This window comes from Pseudophryne corroboree, unplaced genomic scaffold (assembly GCF_028390025.1).
Source record: "Pseudophryne corroboree isolate aPseCor3 unplaced genomic scaffold, aPseCor3.hap2 scaffold_364, whole genome shotgun sequence".
Classification (NCBI taxonomy): Eukaryota; Metazoa; Chordata; class Amphibia; order Anura; family Myobatrachidae; genus Pseudophryne; species Pseudophryne corroboree.
In genome coordinates this window covers 180,883-195,515 of record NW_026970017.1, presented here as the reverse complement: position 1 = coordinate 195,515, position 14,633 = coordinate 180,883, and the positions used below count along the sequence as shown (strand labels likewise).

Genomic DNA, 14,633 nt, shown 5'->3' with positions numbered 1-14,633 from the left:
GAGGGTTGAAGCCAACTTTGACCCACTGCTTGGATGACATCACCATATGCAAAACCATCTGCTGCAGGCCTTCCCCCAGGAATGCTTGCACTAGTTGTTGCATTTGGTTTGTTGTTTGGGGGTGCTTCAGTATTAGGCAGCCTTCTGCCCTCCCATGTTCATCTGAAAATATGTGTTCTCCCTGCAGTTGTTGTCCCCAGATGAGAGTTCCCTTGTGCTGCCTCAGTTGAATCTCCTTTACTTGACAGAGATGTGCCTGAGCAGCGGCCCTCCCCAGCCCTATCCCAAATCATACTTATTTTGCATAGGAGATACCATGGTCATGAAGATTGTTCTCCCAGGGTGAGGTTCATTCATTGCATTCTGGGTATGCTGACCCCTGTGATTTCCCCAAATGTGGGAAACTCAACTGCATTATTTGTGGTAGTGGGGGACTGTGTTTGTGCTTTCTTCTGGTCAACTCTGGTAAAAATCAGATTTCTTTGTCTCAGATCTTCCTCTAGCCTTGTTCCTCTTTCGAGAGTTCCCTTGTGCTGCCTCAGTTGGATCTCCTTCACTTGACAGGGGGGTACCCGAGCAGCGACCCTTCGCAGCTCTAGCCCAACTCCTACTTACCTGCCAGGTGAGATACTATGATCATGTAGGTGCTTCTCCCAGGGCAAGGCTCACCCATTGCACTCTGGGTGTGCTGCCCCTGTGATTTCCCCAAATGTGGGAAACTTGACTGCATAATTTGTGTTTCCCCTGGTCGGCTCTCGTATAATTCAGATCTCTTTGTCTCAGGTCTCTCTCCAGCCTAGTTTGCTGTCTGTTTCCACTTCTCTTTTCTTGAGCCGCTCCCTTCTATGCCCTTGCGCACTATCCTGACTTCTCCCGTCTGCTTACTTTGTGCCTTCCAACACACAATGCAAACTACAGGTAGTGCTGCAGGGCCCACACCCTTTTACTTGCCTCACAGAGCAGCTCTGGAGCTGTTACAGTGCCCAGCTGCTGCAAGAAATCAGCTTGAATGCTTCAGGGGCTGGGGCATTGCCAACATGAGCCCCACACCGAAGGAGGGTGGGGGTGTTTAATGCGAACTAAGGGTCACCCAAGCGCCGCAAAAGGCCGCCATGCCCTGCACGCCCCTTTTCTCTTTTCATATGCAGACGAGGGTTGAAGCCAACTTTGACCCACTGCTTGGATGGCATTACCATATGCAAATCAATCTGCTGCAGGCCTTCCCCCAGGAATGCTTGCACTAGTTGTTGCATTTGGTTTGTTGTTTGGGGGTGCTTCAGTATTAGGCAGCCTTCTGCCCTCCCATGTTCATCTGAAAATATGTGTTCTCCCTGCAGTTGTTGTCCCCAGATGAGAGTTCCCTTGTGCTGCCTCAGTTGAATCTCCTTTACTTGACAGAGATGTGCCTGAGCAGCGGCCCTCCCCAGCCCTATCCCAAATCATACTTATTTTGCATAGGAGATACCATGGTCATGAAGATTGTTCTCCCAGGGTGAGGTTCATTCATTGCATTCTGGGTATGCTGACCCCTGTGATTTCCCCAAATGTGGGAAACTCGACTGCATTATTTGTGGTAGTGGGGGACTGTGTTTGTGCTTTCCTCTGCTCAGCTCTGGTAAAAGTCAGATTTCTTTGTCTCAGATCTTCCTCTAGCCTTGTTCTTGTTTCGAGAGTTCCCTTGTGCTGCCTCAGTTGGATCTCCTTCACTTGACAGGGGGGTGCCCGAGCAGCGACCCTCCCCAGCTCTAGCCCAACTCCTACTTACCTGCCAGGTGAGATACTATGATCAGGAAGGTGCTTCTCCCAGGGCAAGGCTCACCCATTGCACTCTGGGTGTGCCGCTCCTGCGATTTCCCCAAATGTGGGAAACTTGACTGCATAATTTGTGTTTCCTCTGGTCGGCTCTCGTATAATTCAGATCTCTTTGTCTCAGGTCTTTCTCCAGCCTAGTTTGCTGTCTGTTTCCACTTCTCTTTTCTTGAGCCGCTCCCTTCTATGCCCTTGCGCACTATCCTGACCTCTCCCGTCTGCTTACTTTGTGCCTTCCAACGCACAATGCATACTACAGGTAGTGCTGCAGGGCCCACACCCTTTTACATGCTTTACAGAACAGCTCTGGAGCTGTTACAGTGCCCAGCTGCTGCAAGAAATCATCTTGAATGCTTCAGGGGCTGGGGCATAGCCAACATGAGCCCCACACCGAAGGAGGGTGGAGATGTTTAATGTGAATTAGGGGTCATCCAAGCACCACAAAAGGACGCCATGCCCTGCACATCCCTTTTTTCTTTTCATATGCAGACGAGGGTTGAAGCCAACTTTGACCCACTGCTTGGATGACATCACCATATGCAAATCCATCTGCTGTAGGCCTTCCCCCAGGAATGCTTGTACTAGTTGTTGCATTTGGTTTGTTGTTTGGGGGTGCTTCAGTATTAGGCAGCCTTCTGCCCTCCCATGTTCATCTGAAAATATGTGTTCTCCCAGCAGTTGTTGTCCCCAGATGAGAGTTCCCTTGTGCTGCCTCAGTTGAATCTCCTTTACTTGACAGAGATGTGCCTGAGCAGCGGCCCTCCCCAGCTCTATCCCAAATCATACTTATTTTGCATAGGAGATACCATGGTCATGAAGATTGTTCTCCCAGGGTGAGGTTCATTCATTGCATTCTGGGTATGCTGACTCCTATGATTTCCCCAAATGTGGGAAACTCGACTGCATTATTTGTGGTAGTGGGGGACTGTGTTTGTGCTTTCCTCTGGTCAGCTCTGGTAAAAGTCAGATTTATTTGTCTCAGATCTTCCTCTAGCCTTGTTCTTCTTTCGAGAGTTCCCTTGTGCTGCCTCAGTTGGATCTCCTTCACTTGACAGGGGGGTGCCCTAGCATCAACCCTCCCCAGCTCAAGCCCAACTCCTACTTACCTGCCAAGTGAGATACTATGATCATGAAGGTGCTTCTCCCAGGGCAAGGCTCACCCATTGCACTCTGGGTGTGCTGCTCCTGCGATTTCCCCAAATGTGGGAAACTTGACTGCATAATTTGTGTTTCCCCTGGTCAGCTCTCGTATAATTCAGATCTGTTTGTCTCAGGTCTCTCTCCAGCCTAGTTTGCTGTCTGTTTCAACTTCTCTTTTCTTGAGCCGCTCCCTTCTATGCCCTTGCGCATTATCTTGACTTCTCCCATCTGCTTACTTTGTGCCTTCCAATGCACAATGCGAACTACAGGTAGTGCTGCAGGGCCCACACCCTTTTACTTGCCTTACAGAGCAGCTCTGGAGCTATTACAGTGCCCAGCTGCTGCAAGTAATCAGCTTGAATGCTTCATGGGCTGGGGCATAGCCAACATGAGCCCCACACCGAAGTAGGGTGGAGGTGTTTAATGCGAACTAGGGGTCATCCAAGCGCCGCAAAAGGCCGCCATGCCCTGCACGCCCCTTTTCTCTTTTCATATGCAGACGAGGGTTGAAGCCAACTTTGACCCACTGCTTGGATGACATCACCATATGCAAATCCATCTGCTGCAGGCCTTCCCCCAGGAATGCTTGTACTAGTTGTTGCATTTGGTTTGTTGTTTGGGGGTGCTTCAGTATTAGGCAGCCTTCTGCCCTCCCATGTTCATCTGAAAATATGTGTTCTCCCTGCAGTTGTTGTCCCCAGATGAGAGTTTCCTTGTGCTGCCTCAGTTGAATCTCCTTTACTTGACAGAGATGTGCCTGAGCAGCGGCCCTCACCAGCCCTATCTCAAATCATACTTATTTTGCATAGGAGATACCATGGTCATAAAGATTGTTCTCCCAGGGTGAGGTTCATTCATTGCATTCTGGGTATGCTGACCCCTGTGATTTCCCCAAATGTGGGAAACTCGACTGCATTATTTGTGGTAGTGGGGGACTGTGTTTGTGCTTTCCTCTGGTCAGCTCTGGTAAAAGTCAGATTTCTTTGTCTCAGATCTTCCTCTAGCCTTGTTCCTCTTTCAAGAGTTCCCTTGTGCTGCCTCAGTTGGATCTCCTTCACTTGACAGGGGGGTGCCCGAGCAGCGACCCTCCCCAGCTCTAGTCCAACTCCTACTTACCTGCCAGGTGAGATACTATGATCATGAAGGTGCTACTCCCAGGGCAAGGCTCACCCATTGCACTCTGGGTGTGCTGCTCCTGCGATTTCCCCAAATGTGGGACACTTGACTGCATAATTTGTGTTTCCCCTGGTCGGCTCTCGTATAATTCAGATCTCTTTGTCTCAGGTCTCTCTCCAGTATAGTTTGCTGTCTGTTTCCACTTCTCTTTTCTTGAGCCGCTCCCTTCTATGCCCTTGCGCACTATCCTGACTTCTCCCGTCTGCTTACTTTGTGCCTTCCAATGCACAATGCAAACTACAGGTAGTGCTGCAGGGCCCACACCCTTTTACTTGCCTTACAGAGCAGCTCTGGAGCTGTTACAGTGCCCAGCTGCTGCAAGAAATCAGCTTGAATGCTTCAGGGGCTGGGGCATAGCCAACATGAGCCCCACACCGAAGGAGGGTGGAGGTGTTTAATGCGAACTAGAGGTCATCCAAGCGCCGCAAAAGGCCGCCATGCCCTGCACGCCCCTTTTCTCTTTTTTGATATGCAGACGAGGGTTGAAGCCAACTTTGACCCACTGCTTGGATGGCATTACCATATGCAAATCAATCTGCTGCAGGCCTTCCCCCAGGAATGCTTGCACTAGTTGTTGCATTTGGTTTGTTGTTTGGGGGTGCTTCAGTATTAGGCAGCCTTCTGCCCTCCCATGTTCATCTGAAAATATGTGTTCTCCCTGCAGTTGTTGTCCCCAGATGAGAGTTCCCTTGTGCTGCCTCAGTTGAATCTCCTTTACTTGACAGAGATGTGCCTGAGCAGCGGCCCTCCCCAGCCCTATCCCAAATCATACTTATTTTGCATAGGAGATACCATGGTCATGAAGATTGTTCTCCCAGGGTGAGGTTCATTCATTGCATTCTGGGTATGCTGACCCCTGTGATTTCCCCAAATGTGGGAAACTCAACTGCATTATTTGTGGTAGTGGGGGACTGTGTTTGTGCTTTCCTCTGGTCAGCTCTGGTAAAAGTCAGATTTCTTTGTCTCAGATCTTCCTCTAGCCTTGTTCTTCTTTCGAGAGTTCCCTTGTGCTGCCTCAGTTGGATCTCCTTCACTTGACAGGGGGGTGCACGAGCAGCGACCCTCCCCAGCTCTAGCCCAACTCCTATTTACCTGCCAGGTGAGATACTATGATCAGGAAGGTGCTTCTCCCAGGGCAAGGCTCACCCATTGCACTCTGGGTGTGCTGCTCCTGCGATTTCCCCAAATGTGGGACACTTGACGGCATAATTTGTGTTTCCTCTGGTCGGCTCTCATATAATTCAGATCTCTTTGTCTCAGGTCTTTCTCCAGCCTAGTTTTCTGTCTGTTTCCACTTCTCTTTTCTTGAGCCGCTCCCTTCTATGCCCTTGCGCACTATCCTGACCTCTCCCGTCTGCTTACTTTGTGCCTTCCAACGCACAATGCATACTACAGGTAGTGCTGCAGGGCCCACACCCTTTTACATGCTTTACAGAGCAGCTCTGGAGCTGTTACAGTGCCCAGCTGCTGCAAGAAATCATCTTGAATGCTTCAGGGGCTGGGGCATAGCCAACATGAGCCCCACACCGAAGGAGGGTGGAGATGTTTAATGCGAATTAGGGGTCATCCAAGCGCCACAAAAGGACGCCATGCCCTGCACATCCCTTTTTTCTTTTCATATGCAGACGAGGGTTGAAGCCAACTTTGACCCACTGCTTGGATGACATCACCATATGCAAAACCATCTGCTGCAGGCCTTCCCCCAGGAATGCTTGCACTAGTTGTTGCATTTGGTTTGTTGTTTGGGGGTGCTTCAGTATTAGGCAGCCTTCTGCCCTCCCATGTTCATCTGAAAATATGTGTTCTCCCTGCAGTTGTTGTCCCCAGATGAGAGTTCCCTTGTGCTGCCTCAGTTGAATCTCCTTTACTTGACAGAGATGTGCCTGAGCAGCGGCCCTCCCCAGCCCTATCCCAAATCATACTTATTTTGCATAGGAGATACCATGGTCATGAAGATTGTTCTCCCAGGGTGAGGTTCATTCATTGCATTCTGGGTATGCTGACCCCTGTGATTTCCCCAAATGTGGGAAACTCAACTGCATTATTTGTGGTAGTGGGGGACTGTGTTTGTGCTTTCTTCTGGTCAACTCTGGTAAAAATCAGATTTCTTTGTCTCAGATCTTCCTCTAGCCTTGTTCCTCTTTCGAGAGTTCCCTTGTGCTGCCTCAGTTGGATCTCCTTCACTTGACAGGGGGGTGCCCGAGCAGCGACCCTTCGCAGCTCTAGCCCAACTCCTACTTACCTGCCAGGTGAGATACTATGATCAGGAAGGTGCTTCTCCCAGGGCAAGGCTCACCCATTGCACTCTGGGTGTGCCGCTTCTGCGATTTCCCCAAATGTGGGAAACTTGACTGCATAATTTGTGTTTCCTCTGGTCGGCTCTCGTATAATTCAGATCTCTTTGTCTCAGGTCTTTCTCCAGCCTAGTTTGCTGTCTGTTTCCACTTCTCTTTTCTTGAGCCGCTCCCTTCTATGCCCTTGCGCACTATCCTGACCTCTCCCGTCTGCTTACTTTGTGCCTTCCAACGCACAATGCATACTACAGGTAGTGCTGCAGGGCCCACACCCTTTTACATGCTTTACAGAACAGCTCTGGAGCTGTTACAGTGCCCAGCTGCTGCAAGAAATCATCTTGAATGCTTCAGGGGCTGGGGCATAGCCAACATGAGCCCCACACCGAAGGAGGGTGGAGATGTTTAATGTGAATTAGGGGTCATCCAAGCGCCACAAAAGGACGCCATGCCCTGCACATCCCTTTTTTCTTTTCATATGCAGACGAGGGTTGAAGCCAACTTTGACCCACTGCTTGGATGACATCACCATATGCAAATCCATCTGCTGTAGGCCTTCCCCCAGGAATGCTTGTACTAGTTGTTGCATTTGGTTTGTTGTTTGGGGGTGCTTCAGTATTAGGCAGCCTTCTGCCCTCTCATGTTCATCTGAAAATATGTGTTCTCCCAGCAGTTGTTGTCCCCAGATGAGAGTTCCCTTGTGCTGCCTCAGTTGAATCTCCTTTACTTGACAGAGATGTGCCTGAGCAGCGGCCCTCCCCAGCTCTATCCCAAATCATACTTATTTTGCATAGGAGATACCATGGTCATGAAGATTGTTCTCCCAGGGTGAGGTTCATTCATTGCATTCTGGGTATGCTGACTCCTATGATTTCCCCAAATGTGGGAAACTCGACTGCATTATTTGTGGTAGTGGGGGACTGTGTTTGTGCTTTCCTCTGGTCAGCTCTGGTAAAAGTCAGATTTATTTGTCTCAGATCTTCCTCTAGCCTTGTTCTTCTTTCGAGAGTTCCCTTGTGCTGCCTCAGTTGGATCTCCTTCACTTGACAGGGGGGTGCCCTAGCATCAACCCTCCCCAGCTCAAGCCCAACTCCTACTTACCTGCCAAGTGAGATACTATGATCATGAAGGTGCTTCTCCCAGGGCAAGGCTCACCCATTGCACTCTGGGTGTGCTGCTCCTGCGATTTCCCCAAATGTGGGAAACTTGACTGCATAATTTGTGTTTCCCCTGGTCAGCTCTCGTATAATTCAGATCTGTTTGTCTCAGGTCTCTCTCCAGCCTAGTTTGCTGTCTGTTTCAACTTCTCTTTTCTTGAGCCGCTCCCTTCTATGCCCTTGCGCATTATCTTGACTTCTCCCATCTGCTTACTTTGTGCCTTCCAATGCACAATGCGAACTACAGGTAGTGCTGCAGGGCCCACACCCTTTTACTTGCCTTACAGAGCAGCTCTGGAGCTATTACAGTGCCCAGCTGCTGCAAGTAATCAGCTTGAATGCTTCATGGGCTGGGGCATAGCCAACATGAGCCCCACACCGAAGTAGGGTGGAGGTGTTTAATGCGAACTAGGGGTCATCCAAGCGCCGCAAAAGGCCGCCATGCCCTGCACGCCCCTTTTCTCTTTTCATATGCAGACGAGGGTTGAAGCCAACTTTGACCCACTGCTTGGATGACATCACCATATGCAAATCCATCTGCTGCAGGCCTTCCCCCAGGAATGCTTGTACTAGTTGTTGCATTTGGTTTGTTGTTTGGGGGTGCTTCAGTATTAGGCAGCCTTCTGCCCTCCCATGTTCATCTGAAAATATGTGTTCTCCCTGCAGTTGTTGTCCCCAGATGAGAGTTTCCTTGTGCTGCCTCAGTTGAATCTCCTTTACTTGACAGAGATGTGCCTGAGCAGCGGCCCTCACCAGCCCTATCCCAAATCATACTTATTTTGCATAGGAGATACCATGGTCATAAAGATTGTTCTCCCAGGGTGAGGTTCATTCATTGCATTCTGGGTATGCTGACCCCTGTGATTTCCCCAAATGTGGGAAACTCGACTGCATTATTTGTGGTAGTGGGGGACTGTGTTTGTGCTTTCCTCTGGTCAGCTCTGGTAAAAGTCAGATTTCTTTGTCTCAGATCTTCCTCTAGCCTTGTTCCTCTTTCAAGAGTTCCCTTGTGCTGCCTCAGTTGGATCTCCTTCACTTGACAGGGGGGTGCCCGAGCAGCGACCCTCCCCAGCTCTAGTCCAACTCCTACTTACCTGCCAGGTGAGATACTATGATCATGAAGGTGCTACTCCCAGGGCAAGGCTCACCCATTGCACTCTGGGTGTGCTGCTCCTGCGATTTCCCCAAATGTGGGACACTTGACTGCATAATTTGTGTTTCCCCTGGTCGGCTCTCGTATAATTCAGATCTCTTTGTCTCAGGTCTCTCTCCAGTATAGTTTGCTGTCTGTTTCCACTTCTCTTTTCTTGAGCCGCTCCCTTCTATGCCCTTGCGCACTATCCTGACTTCTCCCGTCTGCTTACTTTGTGCCTTCCAATGCACAATGCAAACTACAGGTAGTGCTGCAGGGCCCACACCCTTTTACTTGCCTTACAGAGCAGCTCTGGAGCTGTTACAGTGCCCAGCTGCTGCAAGAAATCAGCTTGAATGCTTCAGGGGCTGGGGCATAGCCAACATGAGCCAGACACCGAAGGAGGGTGGAGGTGTTTAATGCGAACTAGAGGTCATCCAAGCGCCGCAAAAGGCCGCCATGCCCTGCACGCCCCTTTTCTCTTTTTTGATATGCAGACGAGGGTTGAAGCCAACTTTGACCCACTGCTTGGATGGCATTACCATATGCAAATCAATCTGCTGCAGGCCTTCCCCCAGGAATGCTTGCACTAGTTGTTGCATTTGGTTTGTTGTTTGGGGGTGCTTCAGTATTAGGCAGCCTTCTGCCCTCCCATGTTCATCTGAAAATATGTGTTCTCCCTGCAGTTGTTGTCCCCAGATGAGAGTTCCCTTGTGCTGCCTCAGTTGAATCTCCTTTACTTGACAGAGATGTGCCTGAGCAGCGGCCCTCCCCAGCCCTATCCCAAATCATACTTATTTTGCATAGGAGATACCATGGTCATGAAGATTGTTCTCCCAGGGTGAGGTTCATTCATTGCATTCTGGGTATGCTGACCCCTGTGATTTCCCCAAATGTGGGAAACTCAACTGCATTATTTGTGGTAGTGGGGGACTGTGTTTGTGCTTTCCTCTGGTCAGCTCTGGTAAAAGTCAGATTTCTTTGTCTCAGATCTTCCTCTAGCCTTGTTCTTCTTTCGAGAGTTCCCTTGTGCTGCCTCAGTTGGATCTCCTTCACTTGACAGGGGGGTGCACGAGCAGCGACCCTCCCCAGCTCTAGCCCAACTCCTATTTACCTGCCAGGTGAGATACTATGATCAGGAAGGTGCTTCTCCCAGGGCAAGGCTCACCCATTGCACTCTGGGTGTGCTGCTCCTGCGATTTCCCCAAATGTGGGACACTTGACGGCATAATTTGTGTTTCCTCTGGTCGGCTCTCATATAATTCAGATCTCTTTGTCTCAGGTCTTTCTCCAGCCTAGTTTGCTGTCTGTTTCCACTTCTCTTTTCTTGAGCCGCTCCCTTCTATGCCCTTGCGCACTATCCTGACCTCTCCCGTCTGCTTACTTTGTGCCTTCCAACGCACAATGCATACTACAGGTAGTGCTGCAGGGCCCACACCCTTTTACATGCTTTACAGAGCAGCTCTGGAGCTGTTACAGTGCCCAGCTGCTGCAAGAAATCATCTTGAATGCTTCAGGGGCTGGGGCATAGCCAACATGAGCCCCACACCGAAGGAGGGTGGAGATGTTTAATGCGAATTAGGGGTCATCCAAGCGCCACAAAAGGACGCCATGCCCTGCACATCCCTTTTTTCTTTTCATATGCAGACGAGGGTTGAAGCCAACTTTGACCCACTGCTTGGATGACATCACCATATGCAAAACCATCTGCTGCAGGCCTTCCCCCAGGAATGCTTGCACTAGTTGTTGCATTTGGTTTGTTGTTTGGGGGTGCTTCAGTATTAGGCAGCCTTCTGCCCTCCCATGTTCATCTGAAAATATGTGTTCTCCCTGCAGTTGTTGTCCCCAGATGAGAGTTCCCTTGTGCTGCCTCAGTTGAATCTCCTTTACTTGACAGAGATGTGCCTGAGCAGCGGCCCTCCCCAGCCCTATCCCAAATCATACTTATTTTGCATAGGAGATACCATGGTCATGAAGATTGTTCTCCCAGGGTGAGGTTCATTCATTGCATTCTGGGTATGCTGACCCCTGTGATTTCCCCAAATGTGGGAAACTCAACTGCATTATTTGTGGTAGTGGGGGACTGTGTTTGTGCTTTCTTCTGGTCAACTCTGGTAAAAATCAGATTTCTTTGTCTCAGATCTTCCTCTAGCCTTGTTCCTCTTTCGAGAGTTCCCTTGTGCTTCCTCAGTTGGATCTCCTTCACTTGACAGGGGGGTGCCCGAGCAGCGACCCTTCGCAGCTCTAGCCCAACTCCTACTTACCTGCCAGGTGAGATACTATGATCATGTAGGTGCTTCTCCCAGGGCAAGGCTCACCCATTGCACTCTGGGTGTGCTGCCCCTGTGATTTCCCCAAATGTGGGAAACTTGACTGCATAATTTGTGTTTCCCCTGGTCGGTTCTCGTATAATTCAGATCTCTTTGTCTCAGGTCTCTCTCCAGCCTAGTTTGCTGTCTGTTTCCACTTCTCTTTTCTTGAGCCGCTCCCTTCTATGCCCTTGCGCACTATCCTGACTTCTCCCGTCTGCTTACTTTGTGCCTTCCAACACACAATGCAAACTACAGGTAGTGCTGCAGGGCCCACACCCTTTTACTTGCCTCACAGAGCAGCTCTGGAGCTGTTACAGTGCCCAGCTGCTGCAAGAAATCAGCTTGAATGCTTCAGGGGCTGGGGCATTGCCAACATGAGCCCCACACCGAAGGAGGGTGGGGGTGTTTAATGCGAACTAAGGGTCACCCAAGCGCCGCAAAAGGCCGCCATGCCCTGCATGCCCCTTTTCTCTTTTCATATGCAGATGAGGGTTGAAGCCAACTTTGACCCACTGCTTGGATGGCATTACCATATGCAAATCAATCTGCTGCAGGCCTTCCCCCAGGAATGCTTGCACTAGTTGTTGCATTTGGTTTGTTGTTTGGGGGTGCTTCAGTATTAGGCAGCCTTCTGCCCTCCCATGTTCATCTGAAAATATGTGTTCTCCCTGCAGTTGTTGTCCCCAGATGAGAGTTCCCTTGTGCTGCCTCAGTTGAATCTCCTTTACTTGACAGAGATGTGCCTGAGCAGCGGCCCTCCCCAGCCCTATCCCAAATCATACTTATTTTGCATAGGAGATACCATGGTCATGAAGATTGTTCTCCCAGGGTGAGGTTCATTCATTGCATTCTGGGTATGCTGACCCCTGTGATTTCCCCAAATGTGGGAAACTCGACTGCATTATTTGTGGTAGTGGGGGACTGTGTTTGTGCTTTCCTCTGCTCAGCTCTGGTAAAAGTCAGATTTCTTTGTCTCAGATCTTCCTCTAGCCTTGTTCTTGTTTCGAGAGTTCCCTTGTGCTGCCTCAGTTGGATCTCCTTCACTTGACAGGGGGGTGCCCGAGCAGCGACCCTCCCCAGCTCTAGCCCAACTCCTACTTACCTGCCAGGTGAGATACTATGATCAGGAAGGTGCTTCTCCCAGGGCAAGGCTCACCCATTGCACTCTGGGTGTGCCGCTCCTGCGATTTCCCCAAATGTGGGAAACTTGACTGCATAATTTGTGTTTCCTCTGGTCGGCTCTCGTATAATTCAGATCTCTTTGTCTCAGGTCTTTCTCCAGCCTAGTTTGCTGTCTGTTTCCACTTCTCTTTTCTTGAGCCGCTCCCTTCTATGCCCTTGCGCACTATCCTGACCTCTCCCGTCTGCTTACTTTGTGCCTTCCAACGCACAATGCATACTACAGGTAGTGCTGCAGGGCCCACACCCTTTTACATGCTTTACAGAACAGCTCTGGAGCTGTTACAGTGCCCAGCTGCTGCAAGAAATCATCTTGAATGCTTCAGGGGCTGGGGCATAGCCAACATGAGCCCCACACCGAAGGAGGGTGGAGATGTTTAATGTGAATTAGGGGTCATCCAAGCGCCACAAAAGGACGCCATGCCCTGCACATCCCTTTTTTCTTTTCATATGCAGACGAGGGTTGAAGCCAACTTTGACCCACTGCTTGGATGACATCACCATATGCAAATCCATCTGCTGTAGGCCTTCCCCCAGGAATGCTTGTACTAGTTGTTGCATTTGGTTTGTTGTTTGGGGGTGCTTCAGTATTAGGCAGCCTTCTGCCCTCTCATGTTCATCTGAAAATATGTGTTCTCCCAGCAGTTGTTGTCCCCAGATGAGAGTTCCCTTGTGCTGCCTCAGTTGAATCTCCTTTACTTGACAGAGATGTGCCTGAGCAGCGGCCCTCCCCAGCTCTATCCCAAATCATACTTATTTTGCATAGGAGATACCATGGTCATGAAGATTGTTCTCCCAGGGTGAGGTTCATTCATTGCATTCTGGGTATGCTGACTCCTATGATTTCCCCAAATGTGGGAAACTCGACTGCATTATTTGTGGTAGTGGGGGACTGTGTTTGTGCTTTCCTCTGGTCAGCTCTGGTAAAAGTCAGATTTATTTGTCTCAGATCTTCCTCTAGCCTTGTTCTTCTTTCGAGAGTTCCCTTGTGCTGCCTCAGTTGGATCTCCTTCACTTGACAGGGGGGTGCCCTAGCATCAACCCTCCCCAGCTCAAGCCCAACTCCTACTTACCTGCCAAGTGAGATACTATGATCATGAAGGTGCTTCTCCCAGGGCAAGGCTCACCCATTGCACTCTGGGTGTGCTGCTCCTGCGATTTCCCCAAATGTGGGAAACTTGACTGCATAATTTGTGTTTCCCCTGGTCAGCTCTCGTATAATTCAGATCTGTTTGTCTCAGGTCTCTCTCCAGCCTAGTTTGCTGTCTGTTTAAACTTCTCTTTTCTTGAGCCGCTCCCTTCTATGCCCTTGCGCATTATCTTGACTTCTCCCATCTGCTTACTTTGTGCCTTCCAATGCACAATGCGAACTACAGGTAGTGCTGCAGGGCCCACACCCTTTTACTTGCCTTACATAGCAGCTCTGGAGCTATTACAGTGCCCAGCTGCTGCAAGTAATCAGCTTGAATGCTTCATGGGCTGGGGCATAGCCAACATGAGCCCCACACCGAAGTAGGGTGGAGGTGTTTAATGCGAACTAGGGGTCATCCAAGCGCCGCAAAAGGCCGCCATGCCCTGCACGCCCCTTTTCTCTTTTCATATGCAGACGAGGGTTGAAGCCAACTTTGACCCACTGCTTGGATGACATCACCATATGCAAATCCATCTGCTGCAGGCCTTCCCCCAGGAATGCTTGTACTAGTTGTTGCATTTGGTTTGTTGTTTGGGGGTGCTTCAGTATTAGGCAGCCTTCTGCCCTCCCATGTTCATCTGAAAATATGTGTTCTCCCTGCAGTTGTTGTCCCCAGATGAGAGTTCCCTTGTGCTGCCTCAGTTGAATCTCCTTTACTTGACAGAGATGTGCCTGAGCAGCGGCCCTCCCCAGCCCTATCCCAAATCATACTTATTTTGCATAGGAGATACCATGGTCATGAAGATTGTTCTCCCAGGGTGAGGTTCATTCATTGCATTCTGGGTATGCTGACCCCTGTGATTTCCCCAAATGTGGGAAACTCGACTGCATTATTTGTGGTAGTGGGGGACTGTGTTTGTGCTTTCCTCTGGTCAGCTCTGGTAAAAGCCAGATTTCTGTGTCTCAGATCTTCCTCTAGCCTTGTTCTTCTTTCGAGAGTTCTCTTGTGCTGCCTCAGTTGGATCTCCTTCACTTGACAGGGGGGTGCCCGAGCAGCGACCCTCCTCAGCTCTTGCCCAACTCCTACTTACCTGCCAGGTGAGATACTATGATCATGAAGGTGCTTCTCCCAGGGCAAGGCTCACCCATTGCACTCTGTGTGTGCTGCTCCAGCGATTTCCCCAAATGTGGGAAACTCGACTGCATAATTTGTGTTTCCCCTGGTCGGCTCTCATATAATTCAGATCTCTTTGTCTCAGGTCTCTCTCCAGCCTAGTTTGCTGTCTGTTTCCACTTCTCTTTTCT

General features: G+C 50.0%; 25 non-coding genes and 1 pseudogene across 25 annotated transcripts; all 26 read left to right on the top strand.

The window, feature by feature from the left end:
* The first annotated feature begins 291 nt into the window (after positions 1-291).
* Positions 292-455, top strand: LOC135021026 (U1 spliceosomal RNA). Its single transcript, XR_010218355.1, has one exon. It is a non-coding gene; the product is annotated as a U1 spliceosomal RNA (small nuclear RNA).
* A 152-nt stretch (positions 456-607) lies between these two features.
* Positions 608-770, top strand: LOC135020996 (U1 spliceosomal RNA). The gene has a single exon (XR_010218329.1). It is a non-coding gene; the product is annotated as a U1 spliceosomal RNA (small nuclear RNA).
* Positions 771-1,441: 671 nt separating this feature from the next.
* Positions 1,442-1,605, top strand: LOC135021019 (U1 spliceosomal RNA). The gene has a single exon (XR_010218348.1). It is a non-coding gene; the product is annotated as a U1 spliceosomal RNA (small nuclear RNA).
* A 152-nt stretch (positions 1,606-1,757) lies between these two features.
* Positions 1,758-1,920, top strand: LOC135020977 (U1 spliceosomal RNA). Its single transcript, XR_010218310.1, has one exon. It is a non-coding gene; the product is annotated as a U1 spliceosomal RNA (small nuclear RNA).
* Positions 1,921-2,591: 671 nt separating this feature from the next.
* Positions 2,592-2,755, top strand: LOC135020967 (U1 spliceosomal RNA). Its single transcript, XR_010218300.1, has one exon. It is a non-coding gene; the product is annotated as a U1 spliceosomal RNA (small nuclear RNA).
* Positions 2,756-2,907: 152 nt separating this feature from the next.
* On the top strand, positions 2,908-3,070 carry LOC135020990 (U1 spliceosomal RNA). The gene has a single exon (XR_010218323.1). It is a non-coding gene; the product is annotated as a U1 spliceosomal RNA (small nuclear RNA).
* Positions 3,071-3,741: 671 nt separating this feature from the next.
* On the top strand, positions 3,742-3,905 carry LOC135020958 (U1 spliceosomal RNA). The gene has a single exon (XR_010218291.1). It is a non-coding gene; the product is annotated as a U1 spliceosomal RNA (small nuclear RNA).
* A 152-nt stretch (positions 3,906-4,057) lies between these two features.
* Positions 4,058-4,220, top strand: LOC135020994 (U1 spliceosomal RNA). The gene has a single exon (XR_010218327.1). It is a non-coding gene; the product is annotated as a U1 spliceosomal RNA (small nuclear RNA).
* Positions 4,221-4,893: 673 nt separating this feature from the next.
* On the top strand, positions 4,894-5,057 carry LOC135021014 (U1 spliceosomal RNA). The gene has a single exon (XR_010218343.1). It is a non-coding gene; the product is annotated as a U1 spliceosomal RNA (small nuclear RNA).
* A 152-nt stretch (positions 5,058-5,209) lies between these two features.
* On the top strand, positions 5,210-5,372 carry LOC135021007 (U1 spliceosomal RNA). The gene has a single exon (XR_010218337.1). It is a non-coding gene; the product is annotated as a U1 spliceosomal RNA (small nuclear RNA).
* A 671-nt stretch (positions 5,373-6,043) lies between these two features.
* LOC135021025 (U1 spliceosomal RNA) lies at positions 6,044-6,207 on the top strand. The gene has a single exon (XR_010218354.1). It is a non-coding gene; the product is annotated as a U1 spliceosomal RNA (small nuclear RNA).
* Positions 6,208-6,359: 152 nt separating this feature from the next.
* LOC135020982 (U1 spliceosomal RNA) lies at positions 6,360-6,522 on the top strand. The gene has a single exon (XR_010218315.1). It is a non-coding gene; the product is annotated as a U1 spliceosomal RNA (small nuclear RNA).
* Positions 6,523-7,193: 671 nt separating this feature from the next.
* Positions 7,194-7,357, top strand: LOC135020966 (U1 spliceosomal RNA). The gene has a single exon (XR_010218299.1). It is a non-coding gene; the product is annotated as a U1 spliceosomal RNA (small nuclear RNA).
* Positions 7,358-7,509: 152 nt separating this feature from the next.
* On the top strand, positions 7,510-7,672 carry LOC135020989 (U1 spliceosomal RNA). Its single transcript, XR_010218322.1, has one exon. It is a non-coding gene; the product is annotated as a U1 spliceosomal RNA (small nuclear RNA).
* A 671-nt stretch (positions 7,673-8,343) lies between these two features.
* Positions 8,344-8,507, top strand: LOC135020957 (U1 spliceosomal RNA). Its single transcript, XR_010218290.1, has one exon. It is a non-coding gene; the product is annotated as a U1 spliceosomal RNA (small nuclear RNA).
* A 152-nt stretch (positions 8,508-8,659) lies between these two features.
* Positions 8,660-8,822, top strand: LOC135020993 (U1 spliceosomal RNA). Its single transcript, XR_010218326.1, has one exon. It is a non-coding gene; the product is annotated as a U1 spliceosomal RNA (small nuclear RNA).
* A 673-nt stretch (positions 8,823-9,495) lies between these two features.
* LOC135021013 (U1 spliceosomal RNA) lies at positions 9,496-9,659 on the top strand. The gene has a single exon (XR_010218342.1). It is a non-coding gene; the product is annotated as a U1 spliceosomal RNA (small nuclear RNA).
* Positions 9,660-9,811: 152 nt separating this feature from the next.
* LOC135021006 (U1 spliceosomal RNA) lies at positions 9,812-9,974 on the top strand. Its single transcript, XR_010218336.1, has one exon. It is a non-coding gene; the product is annotated as a U1 spliceosomal RNA (small nuclear RNA).
* Positions 9,975-10,645: 671 nt separating this feature from the next.
* Positions 10,646-10,809, top strand: LOC135021024 (U1 spliceosomal RNA). The gene has a single exon (XR_010218353.1). It is a non-coding gene; the product is annotated as a U1 spliceosomal RNA (small nuclear RNA).
* A 152-nt stretch (positions 10,810-10,961) lies between these two features.
* On the top strand, positions 10,962-11,124 carry LOC135020984 (U1 spliceosomal RNA). Its single transcript, XR_010218317.1, has one exon. It is a non-coding gene; the product is annotated as a U1 spliceosomal RNA (small nuclear RNA).
* Positions 11,125-11,795: 671 nt separating this feature from the next.
* On the top strand, positions 11,796-11,959 carry LOC135021018 (U1 spliceosomal RNA). Its single transcript, XR_010218347.1, has one exon. It is a non-coding gene; the product is annotated as a U1 spliceosomal RNA (small nuclear RNA).
* Positions 11,960-12,111: 152 nt separating this feature from the next.
* Positions 12,112-12,274, top strand: LOC135020976 (U1 spliceosomal RNA). Its single transcript, XR_010218309.1, has one exon. It is a non-coding gene; the product is annotated as a U1 spliceosomal RNA (small nuclear RNA).
* Positions 12,275-12,945: 671 nt separating this feature from the next.
* LOC135020965 (U1 spliceosomal RNA) lies at positions 12,946-13,109 on the top strand. Its single transcript, XR_010218298.1, has one exon. It is a non-coding gene; the product is annotated as a U1 spliceosomal RNA (small nuclear RNA).
* Positions 13,110-13,261: 152 nt separating this feature from the next.
* On the top strand, positions 13,262-13,424 carry LOC135020988 (U1 spliceosomal RNA). The gene has a single exon (XR_010218321.1). It is a non-coding gene; the product is annotated as a U1 spliceosomal RNA (small nuclear RNA).
* A 671-nt stretch (positions 13,425-14,095) lies between these two features.
* On the top strand, positions 14,096-14,259 carry LOC135021017 (U1 spliceosomal RNA). Its single transcript, XR_010218346.1, has one exon. It is a non-coding gene; the product is annotated as a U1 spliceosomal RNA (small nuclear RNA).
* Positions 14,260-14,411: 152 nt separating this feature from the next.
* LOC135021000 (U1 spliceosomal RNA) lies at positions 14,412-14,553 on the top strand (annotated as a pseudogene).
* The last annotated feature ends 80 nt before the right edge of the window (positions 14,554-14,633 follow it).